At 43.7% G+C, this 17,534-nt stretch overlaps 1 long non-coding RNA gene across 2 annotated transcripts in view; it reads right to left on the bottom strand.

Moving 5' to 3' along the window:
• LOC118143026 (uncharacterized) overlaps positions 1-15,697 on the bottom strand; it is a 55,455-nt gene extending 39,758 nt beyond the window's left edge. Inside the window, exon 1 of one of the 2 annotated variants that reach the window (XR_013520253.1) lies at positions 15,251-15,697. This is a non-coding gene — a long non-coding RNA (uncharacterized LOC118143026). Of the gene's footprint in view, positions 1-2,110; positions 15,222-15,250 lie in introns of those variants that run through there. The other variant, XR_013520252.1, reaches the window with a different exon arrangement.
• Positions 15,698-17,534: the final 1,837 nt, after the last annotated feature.

The raw sequence follows: 17,534 nt of genomic DNA, 5'->3' as shown, positions 1-17,534 counted from the left end.
AAGGAGACTGAGCCCCAGAGCGTTCCAACCTTTGAAGATGGAGGAGATGAGAAATCCAGAGCCTATCACAGGAGTAATAAGTGAGAGGGACCCACAAGGAACAAAGGGTGAAGGGGTGAGACCAGGCTATAACAAGGTGGGCTAGTTGGTGTATCATCTGATATGATGGGCTTCAGAGCTGGAGGTGTTAGAACCTCATGAGAGGCAGTGCTCTGTGGTAGAGGATATAGCAGGACAAACAACCCCAGGAGAAGATGAGTGTCAGGAGGCAGCCCAGAAGCAGGCAGAGAAGGCAATGGGGAGGGGGTCCAAGAAGAGGTTGGGGATGCAGGCATTTTACTAATGAGAGATAGTGAGAGGCCTCTTCTCTCCCCCTCCCCACACCTGACCACTAAAGGGATTCCAAAAATTTCCAGGTCATTTTTCTCTTACTCCCACCCCCATCTTCCTAAGAACATCTCTGGCAGACTAACTCCTAGACTTTGGTAAAGGCAACCGGGATCTGAAGTTCTGAAAACATAAGAGACTCAGATCAGATAGTGGGAGGAAGAAAAGGGTTTAGAAAGGGGTCTAGTCCTAGTGGATAACCAGGGAACAAGAAAGGACAAGGGGCAGTGTTGGAGGTGGGTTTGGGAATGGGGGTGTTAGGTGAGAAGGGGATGGGAAAATTGGTAAAGAAAAATCTAGATGGGTCTAGATTCTTATGGGTGGGCAGGGGATTGGGGTAGAGAAGGGATGATATGAAAGGTCCTGTAGGGGTTATAAATTAGACTCCCTTGAATGTCAAGAGACATGAGGAACAAGTGAAAGTCCTTTTTGATAATTTCTTTGTTGAATTGAGCTTCCTTGTTTTGGTGATTCCCTGTGTTCTGGAGCTGAGCTTTGGGTATTGACAAGGATAGGGTTTCAGTTAGATAATGACAGTCGGATTCAAGACATTGACAGTCCCGAACTTATGAATTTTCTATTTCACAATGGTACAAAAGCAATACACGTTCAGCAAAAACCATACTTTGATTTTGATTCAAAATTTTTTGTTGTAATGTTACTATAAAATAGGCTCTGTGTTAGATGATTTTGTCCAATTGTAGGCTGAAGCATGTGTTCTGATTGTGTTTAAGGTAGGCAAGGCTAAGTTATGATGTTCACTAGGTCGAGTGTATTAAACTTATCTTCAATTTATGATATTTTAAAATGTGCAATGTGTTTATTGGAACATAGTCCCATCATAAGTTGAGAAGCGTCTGTATTTGATTGAAGTTAGATAAAGTTTAAGTTTGATAAAGCTACTTGATTCAAGTCAAGATTCTTGTCTTTGGGAGAGACAAAACATGGGTAGACAACCCCTACAGAATACTGTCATGAGGGGCTTATCCAACTCTGTTCATTTATTCATCTATCCAGTCATTCAAGCAATCAATCCTTCAGGAGAGGAGGGGCTCTGTTTCGTTTCTTTTCTTTCTGTTTTTTGGTTTTTTTGTGAGACTGTTTCGCTCTTGTTGCCCAGGCTGGAGTGCAATGGTGCAATCTTGGCTCACTGCAACCTCTGCCTCCTGGGTTCAAGTGATTCTCCTGCCTCAGCCTCCAGAGTAGCTGGGATTACAGGCATGTGCCACCACACCTGGTATTTTTAATAGAGACAGGGTTTCTCCATGTTGATCAGCCTGGTCTCAAACTCTCATCCTCAGGTGATCTGCCCGCCTCAGCCTCCCAAAATGCTGGGATTACAGGCATGAGCCACCATGCCCAGCCTCTGTTTCATTTTCTCTTCCCCTTCCAACACCAGATGAGTGCTTATTCATTGTCCCACAAATAAGTGTTGCCTGGCTGACCCGTGCCAGCTTTACTATACTCTAGTAAGTACTGCTCTATGCCTGTGAACAAGGCAGGAGTCTTCCTGCGCTGCCCTTATGGCCTTACTCTCTTTCAGAAGAGGCCTAGTCACAAATGAACAAATATGTTTATAATTACAAGGTGCGGTTTTGATAAACGCTATAAAGAAAATGCACATGTTGGTGGTTAAAGTAGACCTCTATGAGAAGGCATCATTTACACCCAAGTCTGAAGAATGAGACACGGCTTCCCATGGGGTGAGAAAGGACATACTTACTTTTTAAGCAAAGATAACAGCAAGTGCAGAGGACGTCAGGACCAAAAGATTTTGGTAGTTTTTGAGGAACTGAAAGAAGGCCCACAGAATTATTTGCTTTTGTGAATTAAGAACTTAACTGCATCTTACTGACACTTTCCCCAAAAATGCTCCTTTAGAATAGAGGTTAATGAATGTTCCGTAACAAAATGGAATGCCAGCAATACATTTTCTGCTAACATTGAGAAAATTTCTTAATGCTTATAAGTTTGTTTGCCTTTTAGTTTGGTTTATGATGTTCATCAACATATTAAAAAAATTTTTTTGTAGAGCATATTTATCCAACTTTTCATGAATGGTTTCTGCTTTTGGGGTCATCCACAGAAAGTCTTCCCTATCTCAGAATTACATCATTACTGAGCTTTTCCTCTAGGACTTTTACAGTTTCCTATTTTACATTCAAATCTTTAACTCGCCTGGGTATTTTTAGATGTATAGCTCTTTTGAGGCCCTTGTCTCTCAGTTAGGCAGAATGCTTTCTCCATCTAGGTTCCTCATCTCTTGTTACATTAATTCCTGGGCATTTAAGTTTGTTGTTGTTGTTGCTACTGTGAAAGGAATCTTTTTCCCGTTGTATTTTCTAACTGGTTACTGTAGGCATTTGGGAAGAACTCTGTCTCTCTATGCTTTTTATATGAGAATATGGTGACCAGACTGAGGCCTCACGCCTAGTGGTCTTCCAGTTGACTTTCTAGTTTTCCAACAGTAAAATCTGGCAAACAATATTATTTCTTTCTAGCCTTTTTCATCCAAAAGATACAAAATAGCCCCACATTGCTTTGATCGCGTTTCTTTAATGACTGTTGGGGATGAACATCTTTGCAAATGTCTATCAGGCATTTGTTTTCCTATAGTGAACTATCTGTTCATATACTTCTTTAATTCCTCTATTTGGTATTTGTCATGCTTTTATCAATCCAATAAAAATTATTTTCATTTGTTTTCACTTGAAAAATACACACTTATCTATTATTTCTGCCCAGAGAGGAAGAGTCACCAAATGTCAGATGCAAATGTTAGCATGGGAGCAGTCTAGAAAGACTAGGAGTCCCTGACAGAGGCAGTAGAATCCTATAGGAAGCAGCCAGATGACCAGTAAAACAGGCACCCTGTGTGGAGAAGGTGCTATTCCAAATCACACAGTCCCAGAGCCTCCTTGGCCCCAGCCCTCCCCCAGTTTTCACCTACTGGGCCCCCCACCTTCCTTCACACCGGGTGGTCTCCCTGACAGATTTGAAGGGATTATCCAGGATCAATATTTAAAATAGTTGTATTTTTTTCTAACTGGAGTTAAGTTTATAAGCTTTTTTTATGTAACCACCAAACACCAGAAATAAAAATCTGGACAAGAGCCAGTTAGACTCAGAGCCAGCACACTTTCTCATAGCCAGGGAGCTCGCCCTTCATCCCAGTTGTTTTTCCCCTAGTTACTGACATTTCCTCTCAAAAGCTGAACCAACTTCTCAAATTCTTCAACTGAGTAATTCAGTCCCCCAGTGATTCCTAGAAATCTTGCCCTAACAGTCCAGCCCCCACCCCCAGCCCAGCCTCTGACACCTGAGCTGCAACTGGGGCTGGGGGAGGCCCAGGCTCCATGCGGTGGCCCGAGCCATGTGACCTGGGCTCTGGCTCTGAGTAAGTTCCTAAGGGAGTTTTAATTGCTGGCTCTGCAAATACAAAATGAGGCCCTGGTAGACAGGGGAGAGGGAGCAAGAGCATCTGCAGGCTGGTCCCGTAAAGAAGGGTGGAAAGAGGTCTTGTTCCCACTAATCCCCAACTAAAGGCTAGAAGACCAGAGTCCATGCAGTTTATCACCCCACACATATGTGTTAAGCACCAGCTGTATACCAGGCACTCTCCTAGGCATAAGTGAACAAGACCACCCTGGTCCCTTCCCTGGTAACAGTTACTGCCCAGTGGGAAAGACAGACATGGAACACGTAATTTCACATCACAAGTTCAGTAGTTACAAGTGTGAGAATTCTGCTTATACAAGTGGGAACAATTTCATGGCCTTGCTTATGAGCTCTTTTCCTTTGAAAGGATTCAGAGGAGTGGCAACAAGGCTGCCCCAGGGATTTCTGATGGCGCTCCTTTCTTTTGCCTCCTACATTTCTGGGTGGGCCGTCCTGGGAAAACAGTCCTCCTTGGCTTGAGTGAGACCAAGAGGGATGGCATGGGAGAGGCCAGGCGGTGCTGGAGTCACCCTCTCCTCCCTGCTTGGGAAACTGGTCTTGAGGTTCGGCCTTGCCACTCTCATGACCTTCCACAGCACTTGGGACTGGTCCGAGACTCAGCAAGATCACCCTAGGTTGGCCTTGGAAGTCACTCTGAGTCAGCTCTCACTGACCAGCACATCCAGGGCTCCACCCCTCACCTCCCTGCTCTTTTCTGCTCAGAACTCATGTTCCAGATGGACTCAGCTGGCAAGTGTTTGAGACGTGTCTCAGCATCTTGTGATGTTACTGAACCTCTGGGCCTTGTGTGGGCTGAGTCACTGGCTCTGACTTGATCCCTGATGCATACTGGCCCCTTCGTCCTGGGTCCAAAAACCAAAGCCTATCTTTGGAATGCAGGCCACAGAGTCCCTGCGAGCAGGCCTGGAGGGGACCACCGCTAGAAAGGCACAGACAATTGGCCCTGTCCTGCAGTTTTTCTGTTCTCTCCCTTTTTCCTCTATACTGATTACTGATTCTTTTTGGGAATGTGTCAAGGAATGGGGACATAAGGACTGTCCCAGCCACTGGGCCTTTCTCCCTCCTCTCTTCCTAACCCCACTTTTGTTCTACCTGGGTTATGAGACCAAATACAGCTGGGAGTCCTGCCTTGACAGGAATATTATTCTGTCAGAAAAGAGGAATTATTTTTCTAGCAACTTGGGGTAGGTGGTGAATTGGTGAGATCAGGAAATGGGAGGGGAAGCAGCTCTTTTCTTGTGGTTAAGAGCATGGATGCCAAATTCAGACTGTCCAGATTCAGACTCCGGCACTGCCACTTCCTAGCTGAATGGCCTTGGGTAAGTTTCCTGTGCCTCAGTTTCCTCACCTATAAAATATGAGTAAGTACCCAACTCATAAGACTGTTGTAAAGATAAAATGAGTTTCAACATGTACAGAACTTTAGAAAGTCCCTTAGATATGAGTGTTAGTGCTTCTTGTTGTGGTAGGATAAGCTCTTACGGAGGTTCTTGTTTGTAGCTTTTTGCAGCTTCAGGCTGGCATTTTTACATATGGCTTCCCTTCTCTGCCTTTTCTGGATCAATACTCCATTGCTACTCTGACATCTTTTCTTCCATTTCTGCCAATCCAGATCAGTAGCAACTGGCTGGACCACCTCCTTTGCTCTACTATTTCTGGGGACTGGTTCCCCAAGGTTTGGATGAGGGCTGGACAGGAGAAACTCTTTCCTAACTTGGACTCTTCTTTTTTCCCCAAGCCTGAGGCCTTGCTCTTTTATGGCCGCGTCTCTGAGGAGAGCCTGTTTGAAGTATCCATCCATCTATCCATTGATCCATTTATTCAATTTATTCTACAGCAACTTTTAAACATCACTCTGAGAAATACCAGCTCTAAAAAGAAAAATGTTCAGTTCTTGTGCTCAAGGAGGTCAGAGTCACAGGAAATGACAATTCTGGTATATTGATTGTTGTTTGTTGTTATGAATGCAGGTATGGGGAGCATAATGCACAAGGGAGGTACCTGACGCAGTGCTGAGTTTGAGGGGTTAATGATGTTTTGTGCTGGGTTCTGGAGATTAAAAGGACTTGGTCAGATGAAATGAAGACAGGACATCCCAGGCTGTGAAAGCAGCATGTGCAAAGGCCTGGAGAGGAAGACAGCAGGCTCAGAGCTTGGTGGGGATTCAGTTCCCCCTCACCCCCAGGAAGGAGAGGGAGCATAGCCTGGGGTAGGGGAAGGAGTGATCTGGGATAGGATGGGGGCTGTTCTCTAGCTTTTCCATTGGTGGTCTGGATCTGGCATATTTACTCTACAGTCTCTTACTCTTTAATATTCCATGTCAAATAGCATCCATAAAAGGGAGTTAGTTTTAGTAATTTTCACAAGACCTATACGAAGCTGGAAGGATTCATTATATGTTCCATGGTGTTTTTAATATGTTTCCAGATTTCTGGTCAAACACAACAGACTGAACACATATGTTTAAGTCAGATGCCTTGTAGAAATATCAATAAAATGAGACCAGAAGAGGGAAAATAGGTATATACTCATAAAGCCAATCAGTACAGGAGAGGAGACAATATAGCACTTGAGAAATACCAATACGTCTTTGGAATATTAAAATGAGATGAAAGAGTTAGAGACTGAAAGATGTCTTTGATTTGGTTCCTGGTGAAACAGACCTGGAGATGGAAAGCTGATGCTAGAAGTTTACTGGGCAGAACTCTTGGGTACAACACCTGCCGGGGAGTGAAAGAAGGAGGACTGAGCAGAAACAGGTGGAGCTGCGATGGAGTCACAGCAGACCTCATAGGAAGCCCTTCGGAGTGGTCCCAAATTGAAGCAAGGGCTCAGGCCTTGGGATAACTTTGGCTGTGGCAGTTCCCATCATCCATAGTTAATTCCTAGGAACTTCATCAGCCAACACTCCTAGCAGCTGGGAAATGAAACCTCCATTAAAAGGGGGCCATCTGAGTGGTGCACCCCAACATTCCTAAAAGAGAATTCAAAGAAGAAGCAAGCCCATTCACACCACAGAACACTGAAAAGGCTCAGGAATTGGGGATGCAGGAGCCTCTAAGGACAAGAGGAGACTGGGTCTGAAACAGGAACATTGCGAGGTCCCATCTCTCCCCAACCCCATCAGGGGACTGAAGGTTTACTGTGGAGTAAACTTTAATCAGAGACGTTTCAGACACAAAACAGCAGATGTAGCAAAGAGGTCCAGGGGAAGCAACTGAAAACAGAAAAAAGTAAAAAGAGTCTTCCAAAAACAGGCAACTCCATATTCTGAATGGTGAGATCTTCACTCATTTTCCTCCTCAGCTCAAAGAACCCAGCAGTCAGGCCTCCAGAGCCTGGGCAGAAGACTGAAGAATCCTTCTCCAAGAAGACTGGCCAGTGGAGTAGAAAAGCCCTAATGATACTGAGATTTGAGGATTCTCAAATGGAAAAACCCAGCCAGGTACTTCATCTCTCTAATAAAGATTAACCAGGCAACAAACCCCACCCATGGTCACATAGCTTTTAATCACCTTTTCAATACCTCACTCTCAAACAGGGTCAGAGGTCAGTGATGATACTCAATGACGATACTTAAGAAAAACTCAACATGAAAGAGTGATCAAAACAGGTAGGTGGCAAAAAGAAATCAGAGGAAACAGACACAATGCAAGAAGCAAAACAAACAAACAGCAACAACGACAAAAACTCCACAACAACCTTCAATGTCCTCAAAGAGGTAACAAATGTTGTTACATTATTGAAATATATCCGGATGCTATAAAAAGGAACAGTTGCAGAATAGAAAGCTAGCAAGTTATTTCTCATTCATTTAAGTTCAATCAGTGGAAAGAGAGTAGAGTGGGGTAGGACTCCAAAAAGTAGTTCAGAGCTCCACTGACAAAATTCTGCCATCTTTAACACGTAGTTTCCAAGATCACCCTGGACATCTCAACGGAAGAAGACAAAGTGAATCTCCCTGGGAGGCTTTTATGGACCAGGTCTATAAGTGACAAGAATAATTTCTGCTTACATTCTATCCACTAAAACTGACATAGTCTAGCTTTGTACTCAGGAAGAAGGATCAGCTTTGGTGAACACAGTAGCATCAACCACAAGAAGAGTTGGAAGATAAAATCAAGAAAATCACCGGGCGCAGTGGCTCAAGCCTGTAATCCCAGCACTTTGGGAGGCTGAGGCGGGTGGATCATGAGGTCAAGAGATCCAGACCATCCTGGTCAACATGGTGAAACCCCATCTCCACTAAAAATACAAAAATTAGCTGGGCACGGTGGCGCATGCCTGTAATCCCAGCACTCAGGAGGCTTAAGCAGGAGAATTGCCTGAACCCAGGAGGCAGAGGTTTCGGTGAGCCGAGAGCGCCATTGCACTCCAGCCTGGGTAACAAGAGCGAAACTCCGTCTCAAAAAAAAAAAAAAAGAAAATCTTGCATCAGTCCTAGAAGACAACTAACTAGTCAGGTTGAAGCAGGAAGATGGAAAGCTTCAGGAAATAATGTTTCTAGGGGGAAAAAAATGGAACTGAAAGACTATCAGACCAGCTGTGGTGGCTCACTCTTGTAGTCCCAGCACTTTGGGTGTCCCAGGTGGGAGGACTGCTTGAGCCCAGGAGTCTGAGACTAGTCTGGGCAACATGGCAAGACCTGTCTACAAAAAATGCAAAAATTAGCCAAGTAGTACCAGCTACTCGGGAGGCTGATCTCTTGAGCCCAGGAGGTCAAGGCTGTGGTGAGCCATGATTGCACCACTGCACTCCAGCCTGGCTGACAGAGTGAGACTCTAAGCAAACAAACAAACAAGAATATCAGATGTTTAACTGAAAAAGGAAGTTGATTCAAAGTGTTTTAAAAGGCATTAGCTTGGCGTGGTGGCACATGCCTGTAATCCCAGCCACTTGGGAGGCTGAGGCAGGAGAATTGCTTGAACCTGGGAGGTGGAGGTTGTGGTGAGCCAAGAACTCGCCATTGCACTCCAACCTGGGCAACAAGAGTGAAACTCCATCTCAAAAACAAACCCAAAGAGTTGTAAAAGGTTTTCGTGAGTACAGAAGGAAATCATGTCAATGAAAAATTAGCAAAGGGAGGCAATTGTTACTTACAGAAAGAATAACAGTAATAGAAGAAAATGTAATCATCTAACACCTCATAATAAGATAAAAACTAAATAGTAACTCAACACAAAATTGTAAAACATCTATTTTGGAGGGATGAAGTTGGGTGAGGGATAGATAGTGAGAAAACAGTGCTAAATCCTCTTCTTTGACAAAGTCATGAGGGAACATATGAGAAGTATTGACCTGAGAAATAGCAGGAGAGCCCTATTGGTTAGAAATATGGAGAAAAACACAGTATAAATAGCAGAAAATGGCCAGGCACGGTGGCTCAAGCCTGTAATCCCAGCACTTTGGGAGGCCGAGGCAGGCGGATCACGAGGTCAAGAGATCAAGACCATCCTGGTCAACTTGGTGAAACCCCGTCTCTACTAAAAATACAAAAAACTAGCTGGGCATGGTGGTACATGCCTGTAATCCCAGCTACTCAGGAGGCTGAGGGAGGAGAACTGCCTGAACCCAGGAGGCAGAGGTTGCAGTGAGCAGAGATCGCGCCATTGCACTCCAGCCTGGGTAACCAGTGAAACTCCGTCTCAAAAAAAAAAGTAGCAAAAAATGCTAAAGAGGAAGATAAAAGAGGTGGGAAGGAATGGGCAGGAGACTTTTGTTGTAGTTTGTAAATGCTGTAATATTATTTGACTTTTACCACTGTATATTGTATTGCTTCAAAAATAATGAGGACATAAAACATCTATGGATAGAACCATCTTCAAGCATGACTGGATCCAAGAACGCAGACGAAGTCACCAGGACTTGATCCTCTAGACTTTGCTTTTGTAACATTGTAAAATATAATTTTGCTCATTGTCCCATTTCCTGACATAGAGCTCCCCAAATCCTTGGAATCTCCCAAGTGATGAGGTTCCTTGCATGTTAATGAGATGACTGGTAGCTCCCAGGTCACCTCAGAATGGGGGCTGGTTGCCAGAGAAACCAATCATATGATTAGAGGGGTGGAACTTTCTACCCTAGCCTCCTGACCTCTGGGGAGTGGGGAGGGACCTAAGGTTGGGTTGATAAACCAGTGACCAATAATTTAATCATGATTGAATCATTATATGTAATGAAGCTTACATATAAACCCCAAAGGACTGAGTTCTGGGAGCTTGCAGATAGCTGAACACATGGAGGTTCCTGGAGGGTAAGGCGCCCAGAGAGGACGTGAAAGCTCCAGACTGCATCCCTTCACCTGGCTGTTCATCTGTATCCTTTGTAATATCCTATATAATAAATGGCCCAATGTAAGTAAAATGTTTCCCTAAGTTCTGTGAGCCACTTAACAAATTAACAGAACCCAAGGAAGGGGTTGGGAAAACCCCAGTTTATAGCTGGTTGGTCAGAAACGCAGGCCACATCCTGTGCTTGCAACTGGCGCCTGAAGTGGGAGCATTGTCATGGGACTGAGCCCTCAGCCTGTGAGATCTCTTGCTGTTTTCAGGAGACAGTGTGGGAATAGAATTGAATTTGATTTGAAGACACTCAACTTGTGTCCATCAGAAAATCATCTGCAGAATTGCTTGTTGTTATGTGGGGGAGGACCACCCCCACATCCGTCGTCTGAAGTGTTAGTGAGTGACCGTGTGAGAGTAGATAGAGAGTAGGAAAAAACACTGGTTTGTCCTATCTCCCTACAGCTTGCCTTATATTGGTTTTCTTTCCAATTGGGCCCTCTCATCGCAGCACAGCAGCTCCTGGCCTATGCATTCTTAAAGCTATTAGTGCTAGCAGAAAAAAAAATGTCGCTTTCCTGATCATTCTGAACAAAGCCCAAGGACTGAATTGTACAGGACTGAAGCCTGGAGTGGGGAGTGGTGGGGGCAGTGTTGCCCAGCATCCTCAAAACAAATGGCCTGAGAGGCAGGGATGAGTGGCTGCCTGGGGAGTGCTGACAGCAGAAGAAAAGGACCCAAAAGCAGGCAGAGGAAACCACCTGAGTCCATCACGAAAGTCAGTGGGTGGAGCAGCCTGCAAAATATCAGGTCCCCATCCTGCTTAGACCCCGCTGGATTTAAAGGTTTATTTGCATTTCCATGACCTTCTAAGCAAACAAGATTATCTCAGCACTCTCCATGTGACTCTTTAGAGTGAACTGCTTTTAAAAAATATGTATTGTTGGGATAAATAAAAAATTGTGATTATTAGTAAAAGTAACCTTTGGAAATGTTCATTATGTGTATTTTTTTCTTATGAATCATTTGTCTATGCTCATTGCCTATACCATATTATTAACAAATACATTTATCAGGTATCTCAATACATCAAATAATTGTACAAAGTCTAAAAATACTTCAACATCCAAAAAATATTTTATAGACTCTTGTACTATAGATACTTCGGAGAGTATCTAGTAGCATGACTCTCATTTTACAAACAAATCCAACAAAAGCACCAAGAAGGGAAGTGTCAAGCCAGCTCAACGGATGAAGGGACAGAAAATCCAGCTGGATCCTCCACCAGTTAGATGGTGCTGCCTCTTCAATGACTTCTGAATTTGGTCCCCTCAAAGCACATTTCCTACTCAATCGCCATATCCAGGAATTACAGAGAGCCACCTTTGTTTTCCCACGGTCCGAAGCATTTTTTAAAGACTGTGGGTAAATAGCTGAGAAGATTTTAAACTACCTTGAAGCTCCATGCGATTTCACGCTGTAATTTTAATTTCCCCATTGGCACCTTGCAAATCTCCATTCCAGTCAGCACAGTATTCAGCTGCATTTTGCCATTTACATGATACAAGTTATAGCCAAAAAAGATTAGTGCAGTGTTATATGCCTGTGCTACAATACTGAAAAAGAATGAAATGTGGCGACTAAGCTGCAGATTTTTTTGTAGGAGGAGGGGTGGAAAGGGCAGAGCAACCAGTTCAGTGCTGGCCTGAGTGCCTCTTTGCTTTAAAATCCTCCTGGATCCTCATGAAGTTCCTGACCACAGAGGAGACTGAAAATATCCAGATTGGAAGGAAGCATTCTGTGCTCCTCCTGCTGTTCCTACTTAGCATCAGTGATGCAGTGAGTGTGTGGGTCTGTATTAGGCCGTTTTCATGCTGCAGGTAAAGACATACCCAAGACTGGGAAGAAAAAGGTTTAATTGGACTTAAGTTCCATATAGCTGGGGAGGCTTCAGAATCATGGTAGGAGGTGAAAAGCACTTCTTACAGGGTAGTGGGAAGAGAAAATGAGAAAGATGCAAAAGTGGAAACTCCTGATTAAAACCATCAGATCTCATGGGACTTATTCACTACCAGGAGAATAGTATGGGGGAACCGCCCCCATGATTCAAACTATCTCCCACCTCATCCCTCCAGCAACACATGGGAGTTACGGGAGTACAATTCAAGATGAGATTTGGGTGGGAACATAAAGCCAAACCGTATCATTCCGCCTCTGGCCCCTCCACATCTCATGTCCTCACATTTCAACACCAATCGTGCTTTCCCAACAGTCCCCCAAAGTCTTAGCCAGTTTCAGCATGAACCCAAAAGTCCACAGTTCAAAGTCTCATCTGAGACAAGGCAAGTCTCTTCCACCTATGAGCCTGTAAAAAATTATGGGAGTACAATTTAAGATGAGATTTGGGTGGGGATACAGAGCCAAATCATATCAGGGTCCCAGCAGATATGATTTGTAGAAAAGTGAAGGGTTTAGAGTTTCAAAATGTCAACAGAACTTGAGGAAACATGATTTTGCCTCACTGAGGAAATCTCTTTGTCCAGAGTAAACTTAAGCAATCGTATTTTGTTGACTCTAAGTTTCAGGACTAATCAAGTATCTCCTGTAGTTTGGAAGGCAAACTGCTGAACTCTGTATTTTTATCTGTTAACTATTTCCTTTTTCCTTCACAGTGTGTACCACTCAAGTTATTATAGGTCAGACAGTTGTCTCAATTAAGCTGCTGGCAAGACAAGAGTAGAATTATTTGAAGTGTAGGCGATCGAGAGGTTTAGCATTATTGAGAGATGGCTCTAGAGCTTCAGATGAATAAAACTTCAACAATAACAGCGGGAGGGCAGTGTTAGAGCTAATAATGAATGAGCACTTAGTATGTACCAGACATGGTATGAAAGCTTTGCAAGCATTATCTCATTTAATTTCCACAACAATCCATGAAGTAGGTACCATTATGCTCACTTCACAGATGAAGAGAGTGAGGTTCAGAGTGGTAAAGTTACTTGGCCAAAGTCATAAGGTAAACCTCTTGGGACCAGAGCAAGCAGTCTGACTCCAGGATCACAGGCTCCTAAGCTCTCTTTAAACAAACTCCATGAATACTCTGGAGGTTATAGACGCTGCTCCTGAAATAGTAGCTGCTCAAAAAATATGAGCCAATTGAATGAATAAATGCTCTGTATTAGGCTGTACTTTTTGTGCTTTAAACACCTGAGACTGGGTAATTTATAATAAATTACAGGAAGCTGTAACACCTACAGAGTTTTGAGCCAGTTAAACTGGTAGCATGTGCTCATCTTCTGGGGAGGCCTCTAGAAGCATGCAATCATGGAGGAAGCTGAGGGGAGGCAGGCACATCCCATGGCCAGAGCAGGAGCAAGAAAGTGAGGCAGCCAGATCTCACAAGACGTCACTCACTATCTCAAGGACGGCACCAAGGGGATGGTGCTAAACTATTCACGAGAAATCCACCCCCAGGATCCAATCGCCTCCCACCAGGCCCCATCTTCAATACTGGGGATTACAATTCAACATGAGATTTGGCTGGAGACAAACATACAAATGATATCATGCTCCATGGTGCCGAGTCCTAGGTCAGAGTCAGGCAGCTGCACGCTCTGCGAGCCTGAAGGGAAGCCTGAGAGCTGCATTAAGATGGCCTTTCAAACTCCTCAGAACTTTGTTTGAATTTAGAACCTTTTGAATAATTGTCACAGTAATGCCTCATCTTTGTTTTAGCAGTGTTTAAGCACTGCTTTGTTTAATAGTGGTGATTATTATGTTTACCACAGAGTTATTTTTTTAAGAGGGGAAAAATGGTAATTCCTGAATATGCAATGAAAGGGGTTGGTTAAATAAATTATGAAAATACATAAGATAGAATACTTAGCCATTAAAAATCCAGTTGTATAAGAATACCACAGGACATAAAAACACATTTTTGATATACTGTCCAGGGGAAAAGTCAGGTTACAAAATAGAGTATTATCCTAATAATGTACATACATTTATGCATACAAAAATATCTGGAAGAAGATACATTAATACATTAATCACAGTTATTTCCATGTGGTACACAGTGTAGGTTGTTTTAATTTTCTTCTTTGTGACTAAAATTTTTTTCAAATTTTCTACAACAATTATATATACACTTTATAATCAGAAAAAGCAATCATGTGATTTTTAAAAGAATTTATAATCAAAATTTGATCTTCACTTTAAAATTAAAATATGTGGCCAGGTACAGTGGCTCATGCCTGTAATCTCAGCATTTTGGAAGCCAAGGCAGGCGGATCACCTGAGGTCAGGAGTCACAACATAGTAAAACCCCGTCTCTACTAAAAACACAAAAATTAGCTGGGCATGGTAGTGCACGCCTATAATCCCAGCTACTTGGGAGGCTGAGGCAGGAGAATCGTTTGAACCCAGGAGGTGGAAGTTGTAGTGAGCCAATATCAGGCCACTGCACTTCAGCCTGGAGGACAGAGTGAGACTCTGTCTCAAAATAAATAAATTAATTAATTAATTAAATTAAGATGTGAAGTTGCAACTTAATGAAAGATGCAGGCCGGGTGCGGTGGCTCAAGCCTATAATCCCAGCACTTTGGGAGGCCGAGACGGGTGGATCACAAGGTCAAGAGATCGAGATCATCCTGGTCTACATGGTGAAACCCCGTCTCTACTAAAAATACAAAATTTAGCTGGGCATGGTGGTGCGCGCCTGTGTCCCAGCTACTCAGGAGGCTGAGGCAGGAGAATTGCTTGAACCCAGGAGGCAGAGGTTGAGGTGAGCCGAGATCTCGCCATTGCACTCCAGCCTGAGTAACAAGTGAAACTCCGACTCAAAAAAAAAAAAAAAAAAATAGCTGGAAAAAACATGACTGCCAGTGTCTGAATCCCAATTCTGTCATTTACTAGCTGTGTGACCTTGGTGAAATTACTTAGCTTTTCTGTGATTCAGTTTCTCTAACTGTAAAACAGACATATTACTTCTTACCTCAAAGAGGTATTTATGAGGAATTAAATGAGTTACTATATCTAAGGCATTTAGAACAGTGCGTGGGCCGAGGTAAGGGCTGTGAGAGTTTTAGTATTATTATAAATGCCCTCAGATTCTCTCATCTTACCTTTGAAAATGCACAGGCAGAGGCAAACCTAGTCAGCATTTTGAAGCGCATGTGTTTGAGATCCTTCTAGTCTAAAAGTGTGAGGAGGAGATGAACAGGACTCCAGGAAGAGCCGGGCTGAGCCCCCCAGGGCTCGGAATCGCCATCTTTAAAGTCCACAGCTTTTGTGAACAACTCATATTTATTGTGTTCTCACTGATTAGCCAAATTATTAACCAAACTAGCCAAAATATAAAGGTAAAATCTGAAAAAATTTACAACTCAAGGAAGAGAGAATTCTCCTAGCCCAACGCTCAAATCACTTTCCGTGCTGACCCTTAATCTCACGATGTCCCCCTAACATAAGCCACCGTGTGAATCTTCCAATTCTTAACTTCTTCTCCCGCACTCCTCCTCCCTTAGCCTCCTCAAACCCCTTCCCTCACAAGCCACCTCACCCCAACCCCCTTTCAGGACTGACCTTCACACGGAAGAGGCAGGATTCCACTGCAGCCCACACCAGCCGTGACCTCTCAGACCTCTGAGGTCCTGGGAAAGGGAGCGTGACCCCGACCCTCCTTAAGAGAAGGAAGTAGCAGTGAGATGCCCTCACCAGGCCTGCTCCCAGCCTGCCTTATCCCTGGTACAGAGGCTGTGGCTTCCTGCCCGGAAGCACTAGGCCCAGACACAATGGGGGTTATCAGTCACCATCGGGGGGGATTAGGACCACGGGAGCCCTCCACTTAATGGTCAGGTTTCCAGGCCTTTCCTGCATGAATCTTTACTTCCGTGGAAGCTCTTATTTTGGTCTTTTCCAAGACGGAAACCCTTCCCTGAGCTTCCCACCCCTCTTTCACCCTGGGTCAACGCCCTTTCACTTCCCAGCCTTTCCTCCTTTGGATCTAAGTCAACTTAAATTGATAATAAGAGCCTGGGTAAGGAAAGTGTTTCTGCTCTTTCTAGACATTTTTTTTTCTTTTTAAATTATAGGTAAAATAGATGCATTAATTTAATTGGCTTCCCGATGAGACAAATAGCTTCATCAACCGAACAAATTAATAAGTGATACCTGAATTGAGATGTAAGTTCCTAATCTAATAGCTGGCTTATTTGGCAGCACCTAATAGAGGGTCTTTCTATATGAAAATCAGAGGTATTAATAATTTATAAGAAAAAAAATTTTTTAAAGCATAATTTATCATGTTGTAAGCTTTAATAATAAAATGGTGGAGTTGCTTTTAAAACTTACCTCGCAAAGTAAATTACATTTACATCTTAACGTAGCTCTCAGGCCTGCCTTCAGGATTGCAGAGCGCGCAGCCACCTGACTCTGACCGACAGGTTCCATACATTATCTTCTATGACTCTCATAACAGAAAGTAGGAATAATAATAACAACTTAAAAGTAGTCAGTGGTCTCCGTTTGCCAGGTGCTATGCTAAACGTTTAACATCTACGAATTCATTTTTTATTTGAGACGGAGTTTTGCTCTTATTGCCCAGGCTGGAGTGCAGTGACGTGATCTCGACTCACTGCAACCTCCGCCTCCCAGGTTCAAGCGATTTTCCTGCCTCAGCCTCCCAAGTAGCTGGGATTACAGGTGCCCGACACCACACCCTGCTAATTTTTTCAAGCAATCCACCCATTTTGGCCTCCCAAAATGCTGGGATTACAGGTGTGAGCCACTGCACCCAGCCCTATTAACTCATTTTTATTTCTCTTTCATTTACGTCTCTCTCCTACACTTCCCAATTGATCTGTTCATAAATCCTGTTGGTTCCTCATTCAAAATATATACAGATGCTAATCCTTCCTCACCACCTCCTCCAATAGCACCCTAAGCCACCTTCCTGTCTCTTACCTGGACCCTGAAGAGGTCTCGAATTGGTCTTCCTGATGCTGCAGCCCTGCCATCTGTTTTCAACAGAGCAGCACCAGGTGTTTACATGTAAATCAGATCAATTTGCTAATCTGCTCAAAACCCTTTGATGGCTCTTCCTGCTCAGAGAAAAAAGCCAGATTTCTTACAACAATCTATAGTAAAATTCTACGTGATTTGCTCCAGTCTTCCCTTGTACCTCCCCCATCCCCACCCAACACACCTTATGCCCCATCATCTTTTCTCTCCCCTCTCTGTCACTCAGCTGTTGCTGAGCTGGCTTTCTTACTCCTTCTAGAACACCCAGAGGCACACTGCTGCCTTAGGGCCTTTTTCTACCAGGAGTGATTTTTCCCCCAGATTAACTACAGGACTTGCTCCCTTAGGACTTCCTTAAAATGTCACCTTCTCAGTGAAGCCTTTCCT

The sequence above is a fragment of the Callithrix jacchus genome, chromosome 7 (genome assembly GCF_049354715.1).
Source record: "Callithrix jacchus isolate 240 chromosome 7, calJac240_pri, whole genome shotgun sequence".
NCBI classification, from domain to species: domain Eukaryota; kingdom Metazoa; phylum Chordata; class Mammalia; order Primates; family Cebidae; genus Callithrix; species Callithrix jacchus.
The sequence above is the reverse complement of the archived record's forward strand: the minus strand, read 5'-3'. Positions and strand labels throughout refer to the sequence as shown.